The sequence below is a fragment of the Sciurus carolinensis genome, unplaced genomic scaffold, assembly GCF_902686445.1.
Source record: "Sciurus carolinensis unplaced genomic scaffold, mSciCar1.2, whole genome shotgun sequence".
Taxonomy (NCBI): Eukaryota; Metazoa; Chordata; class Mammalia; order Rodentia; family Sciuridae; genus Sciurus; species Sciurus carolinensis.
The window spans coordinates 175,926-182,962 of record NW_025920275.1 but is presented as its reverse complement, the minus strand read 5'-3'; positions in this window follow the sequence as shown (position 1 = coordinate 182,962).

Below are 7,037 nucleotides of genomic sequence, written 5' to 3'. Positions count from 1 at the left end.
TAAATAAATGAAAATAAAGGTATCATGTTCATCTGCAGCTAAAAATAAAAAATAAATAAATAAGACAGCTCATATATATATATATATATATGTATGTATATAAAACATCATTCTAAAAAATGCAATGGGCATATTTAATTGCCAGATGAAAGTTTTTAATATAGAAATTTGTGTATTATTAATTATTTCATTTACTTATTTATTTTGCTACCAAGGATTGAACCCAGGGGTGCTTAATCACTAAGCCACACCCCAACGCTTTTTGATACTTTATTTAGAGATAGGGTCTAAGTTGCTTACAGCCTCACTTTGAACGTAAGCCTTCTGCCTCAGCCTCCCAAGCCACTGGGATTACAGGTGTGCATCACCATACCCAGTCAGAAATAAGATTTTGATATCATTCTCTAATCCAAGGAGTCAGGGATCTTTGAAGAAATGGCAGATACTAGAACCAAGAGAGTAAGTATAAAGCCAGGGTAACATTTAAGTATCAGAAAGAACTTTGGGACAAAGCAAAAAAATATGCTAAAGGACAATAGGAGATAATGGAAAAAAGATCCCAGTGGAAAGACCCCAAATGTTAAACCAAGAATGAATTGAGGAATGAGGAACTACAGAATTGGTTAATAAATAACAGCATAAGGTAACTATCTTATGTCCACAGTGATACAATTAAGTAACTGAATAGAAAAATAAATGGGTTGACTGGAAACCACTTGTGCAGAATTTCAGATAATTGGGACAAACAGTCAGCCATCAAGGAGATGGTGCTAACTCCCTGTTTCTTATGTGCAGGCCATGCGGGGTGACTTCCTCCAGAACACAATGTGGACATACAGAGACAGAAACTTCCCAAAGAGAAACATGAAAGGCCCTGCCTCAGCCAGGTGAGGAAAATCAGTACTAACAGGATATTCCCCTTTGGGGCCTGAGATCACAGAGATGATGTCCACCTCCATGACCTGCCTCCCCAAGACCCACAGCCCCAGGATAAATATGAAGATAAAAAGTAAACACCAATAGAAAACAATGTAACAAGTACCTGAAAGACCCTCCTCAACCTTGTTAAGGTCATCGGAACAAGGAAGGTCTGAGAAACTGTTCACTTGAAAATAGAAGTCTATAGGGACAGGAACTGAATGTCATTTGGGATCCTGGATGTGGTGCTGGAACAGGAAGAGGCAGAACTGAGAATCCAAAGGAAATGCAACTGGACTTAGTGATAGCACACTAGTGTTTGTTCTTCATGACATTTTCTAGGACATTAACCCATTTAAGACAGTGCATGTAAATCATATCAAAAGAAAAACAAGGTCTGGGGAGATAGCTCAACTGGTAGAATGCTTGCCTCACAAGCACAAAGCCCTGTGTTTGATCCCCAATACTACAAAAAAATAAAAATAAATAAATAAAAGAAAGAAAGAAAGAAAGAAAAATGAGGATGAGGCTACCTGGGAAATCTCTGTATTTTCTTTGCTTTTTCCTTATAAAGATTAAAAACTACTCAAAAAAAATCCTTACGACATGGTTATATGTTTTCAAATACTTGGTTGTTTATACAATTATAATTGCTGATAACTAACATTCTAACTAGTTCTGTATTTTACTATGAATTCAGAAAGTATTTTAACAGAAAATTAAACCATTTCATCTAATATATGATTCAAGATGGCACCACTTTTACAGGTTTTATGTTCAAATAAGAAAACACATAGGTCAACTTAAATTTTTATGCAGTCACTAGGTACTAGATGTGGCTTCTAAAAACTTGACCATTTTGCACTAAAATAACATTTTAGAGACTATTTCAACTCATGACTGAACTTCATCCACAGAGGGACTTTCACTGTGACTATCTCAAAGAATTCTTGTCCTATTTTTATTTCTATTCATACTCTTTAGTAGTAATAGATTCAAATTGTTCATTTGATTAATAGTCAAAGATAAGAAAAAGTTAAACAGGATTGGCAACCACAGTGGATGATGGCTTGTGAGCAGAAGAGGTTAGAAGGATACCAGAGTCCATCACCTCCATGATACTCTGCAGGAAGTGAAAAAACTGGGGAAACATAGTCCATGAATGATCTTAGATCCTGCTGCTTTGGAAATTACTTTTTCTTTTAGAAATCACAAACCATTATTGGAGGCCCAAACTCTTGAATGGTCCCAAATTAAGTTGAACTTCTAAGTGATTTTATTATCACTCTATCTGGTCATAAAATTTATGATAAATAAAGATCTAGTTGCTGGGGATGCAGCTCAACAGAAGAGCACTTGTCTAGCATACAGGAGGCCCTGGGTTCAACCTCCAGCACCATTATAGAAAAAAAAAAAAAGAACTGTGTCTTATTTACCTTAACAAGTACAAAATGTATAATCACTTCTAGCAAAATATGTTAGACCTGAAAGTGTGAACACCATCAAAATAAAAATATTCCGTCAGTGGATTGCACACCTAGACTATCATAAACAGTAGTGCCTCATCATAAAGAATGTTCATCTTAAGCATACATCAAAACAACAAAAAAGCTTTACTGACTATTGACAAGGAAAAATGGACATGGTGTATCTTAGGAAAGGACACATTAGAAGCATATAATACTGACATCAAATCCTCCAGGACAAACCAGGCACTTTGATATGTCTGTTACCCAGAACTTGGCAGGCTAAGGAAGGGGGATGACACATTTGGGACTCACCCGGGCATTTAGGCAAAACCCTGTCTCAAAATTAAACATTTAAATGGCTGGGGATGTATGTAGCTCAGTGCTTGCCTAGCACATGCTACAATGGTCACTTGGTTCAATTCTCACTGCCCAAAAATGGTGCAGGCCAGACATTTGATTACAGAACAGGGCAGAAGTCATTATGCCAACCTCCCAAAATTATCAATCTAAATTGCACTGTGTTCAGCTCATAATATAATGTGTCAAACCCCTGCTTCTACTAATTCAAATTTGATGGCCTTTTGAATATAATAAAAATTGTATGTTCTTTGTTAATAAATTTAACAAATATGAGAGGAATACATGACTTTGATCTGAAAGCCATAGGGGAACTGGTATTATGATAAAACCTAGTCATGGCACTTCCTTTGACAATAGGTCCATCCCCTTGATGGCAAGGAATAAGAGAAAAACTTTCTGATGAATGTGCAACTTCAGAATGACAAATGGATACATTTTCTAAGTTTGAAAATTAGAAAAGAAAATGATTTTCAAAAGATTGCTTTTATAAATATATCAGAATTGCAAAAAGCAACAGCTGTCTTGTCTCTTAAGTACTATAATTAAGCCCAGAGGAAATTTCATAGAGTGACTTGAAATATTATGCCATATAATAGCTGACATTAAACATATCACTGTCATGCTTCTATCTTCTAAAAAGGATTTGAAATTTTTTCTTAAAGTCATCTGAATTAGGAAGATTTATTGTGGTGTGTGGTATATGTGTGTGTGTGTGTGTGTGTGTGCATGTGTGTGCGTGTGTGCGCACATGCGCGTGTGAGTTCGCGTGCATGCTGCTGAGAACCAAGCCAGGGTTTCTCACGTGCTAAGTAAGTGTTCTGCCACAGGAATTTGCACACAGTTGACCCACCCTGAGCAGCCTTCCTCCGGTAATGCCCCAAGTGACCCCACCCCTCCCCGCACACCCCAACCCCCCAACCCATTCTGCCCTGCCCCACTACTCCCTGCCAGCCTTGCACTGCCTTGCCCCTCCCCACCCCACCTTTCCTTGCCCTGTAATATGGGTGGCCAGACCCAAGAGTTGCCAGACCTGAGGGCAGCGACCTTAACAAGAGAGGTGCACTACCCATGGCAGTTGCTGCCACAGGATGGGTCCAGCATGCAGAGTCCCTGGCCTCCTGTCTGTCTGTGCCCTGCCCCCGAGGCCTTCCTGCCCCAGATCCCCAACCTCCAGGCCAGATCCCTGGGTCGGTCTCAGATTGCACTCCCTCCGCCCCAGGACACACCAACCTGAGACCCCATGGAGGGTGCAGGCCTTCCCCAAGGGAAGCCCTGACCTGAGGGAGGCGGCCTTCCTGGATGGCAGCGGTGTTACCCAGGCGGCCTTACCTGAGGGTGGTGGTAGGCGGCATTAGCCAGGGGCAGCGGCCTTACTGGAAGGATGCTGCCTTTCCCGTGGGCAACCTTCCCTGAGGGCAGGGTGGCAGTCCTGCGACCATGGTGGCATGTGGTCCAGGCACTGAAGCAGCCAGAGGCCAACATCGGACACAAAGTTGAGGCTCCAGAGCACCGGCACACTTGGAATGGGCGGGTCTGGACCTGCGCTGTGCATCCACCTGACTAGCCCCGCCTGTCTCAGCTGCCTGAGAGCTGGGCATGCACAAAAAGCACCGGTGGCCTGGGCACTCCCCCCCAGTGGTTCTGCCCACTGTGGACTCGCTGCATGTGTCTGAGTCCCAAACCACAAGAGGTCTGCTTTGGGACTGGAGGCGCCTCTGGGAGGAGATCCTGAGAGAGCGAAGCACTGCCTCTGGCCCTCCTGTCCTTGTCTGGGCACTGGCCAGCATGCAGATGCTGCTGATGGTGGTGCCCAGCCCAGCTGGTGAGCCAGCGGTACAGCAGCAGAGGATGGCACGAGTGGTGCACCCGGGGCTGAGACCAAGCAGCCCGAATGGAGTACAAGTCTGGCTCAGTTGTGAGGTGGGAGCCTCTTTCAAAGGACAGGATGAGCCCTTTGTTAATCCCCACTTTTGCATGCTACGTGCCATGGGTATGCCTTGTCTTACCCAGCTTGATGTCATCTGTGGCCCTGCATCCTCTGGCAGGGAGACCACCAGCAGGACGCCTTATTTGTGGCTATGAAGGTTTAGCTGTACTTATTGATGGCCACTGTGACAAGCATCATCATTTTTACTGTTAGTCACCCATTGTATGAAAGTCTCCAGGGAGCACAGAATTAGATCAATTTTGGTAAATGGGCTTATAAGTAAGGAATGACAGAATGACATCTCCTTGGGCTCCCTAGGAGAAATGCATTCTAGGGAACAGCAACACCCAACTCCTATGGTTGGGAGTTTTGGGATTTGGTGGAGTCCAACATGGTACCTTGAGCACATTAGAAAAATGTAAATAGTATTTTCTAGTAAAAAGTCAGTTGCTTTGGTCCAGCTCTACTGTTAGTGAGTCATAAAGGACAGGCAAAGTGGAGAGGCTGGATAGGTTTTGTTTTCTTTTATTGGCACACAAACAGTTTTGAATGTTAATGCATTAATAAATCAAATCTCTTCAACAGCTAAAATAGCCCCTGAAATACTTGCTATGCAGAAAGATCAACCTCAAGAGCATTTGGGTCTGATGGTGACATGGAAATCCAGACTTAGATCTGACAAAATGGCCTGGTGCATTTGAGCCATAGTCCTGCATGATGACATGCTCCTCTACAGGCACTTCACAAGCCACCGGGTCACTGTGACATCCCTGGGCTAGCACTTACTTCCACAAACCTGCTCTCTGAGAAGGCATCAGCAATGCCAGCCTGAGCCCCAAGAGTAGCAGCTCCAGTCAGGGATAATTTCCACCCACAGAGGCCACATGGCAGTGTCTGGGGACGTAACTGTCATCGTACAGGTTTGTTTCTGTGACTTGTTTTTGCTCTGTGCCAAGCATTTTTTTTACTGACTGAATCTTACCAGTGTGACTACAGACCTGCCTGTGGTGTGGGAGGTCACTGGGTTCGGGGAAGGATAGCCTTCTGCCCCACAGGTCCTAGTTTTAGACACATTTTCCATGAAGAGCCTTGTACCTGAAATAGCTTACATTTGTGTAGAACCCATAACTGTACAGCACATTTTATTCATAGGATTGGATTCAACCTTTAAAGACACTGAGGTAGAAGGAGAGGTATCCTTACCCCACTTGAACACCAAGGGAAGGAGGTGCCATCACCCAGGTGGTCCAGTAGGCATGGGGCCATCCTGAGTCCTGGTCTGGCCACTGCAGGCTCTGCTGCTGGCCCTGCTGCTGGATGGCACCTGTGTGTTGCACACCCCAGTTCTGTCTACTCTTCTGCTGGATTCCATCAGAGAAGCAGCTTCTTCACCTTCCATTCTCTCCCTGAGATCTCACATTTACACCATGCCATAGTTCTGCTCCCGAGGCAAGTGTGAACCCCAGTTCTTGTGATTCTTTCTTGACAGATCTGAACCCTGAATCATATTCTCTCCCATCTGGTCATAGTCGGCCCTCAGTTTCACTTCTTGTTTTTCTTCTGGCGAGTCTGTGACTGCTGAGCACATGTTTAGCTTGTTATTTTACAGATTCCCATGTGAATATTTTGTCAGTAGCCTTTCTGGGGAAGGGTTAATAGTTCAAACCCAGCGTTTTACTTTCAAGAGTGGAAACTTACAAAAGCTGCCTGGGGGGGATGGGGCCCAGCATGGCACAGGATACCTGGTTACTCGCTGCTTGCCCTGTGCAAGGAGCATGAGACTCAGGGGAGCTGAGGCTGGATGGCAGAGCCCTCCAAATGTGCCCAGGCTGACTGTGCACCCAAGGGTTATCTCTGCCTGTTTTCCTATTGGTTTCATAAGCAAAGGACAGATTTTATATAATCTCCTCCCATATTTCTTCTCTTAAGAAGCTTCAATGATCTCTTGAAACAAGCCAACAAAATTGAAGCCAAGGACTGGGGAGATAGCTCAGTTGGTAGAGTGCTTGTCTTGCAAGCATAAGGCCCTGGGTTTGATCCCCCTTACTGAGAAAAAAAAAATGAAGCCAGGGAGTGTGCATCTTGGACCTCAGGGCAACACTTTTTCAAAAGCAAACTTTAACTCAGAGCTGCTGGTGTAGAGGCAGGGCCATGACCAGGCCCCCCTGGCTACCATAGTCATCTCTCCACTGTCCAGCATTTTGATATGATGCTCTAGTTTCAGTCTTGAGGTTGTCCCTTTGGCACAAACACCACAGGTAGAATCGTGGAGAATTCGGACACTGGAGCAAGGTATTGAGTCGGACGTGTTGCCCTAAGGGTGGACCCACTCCATGTCTCTGTCCTGCTCCTCAGTCCACCCC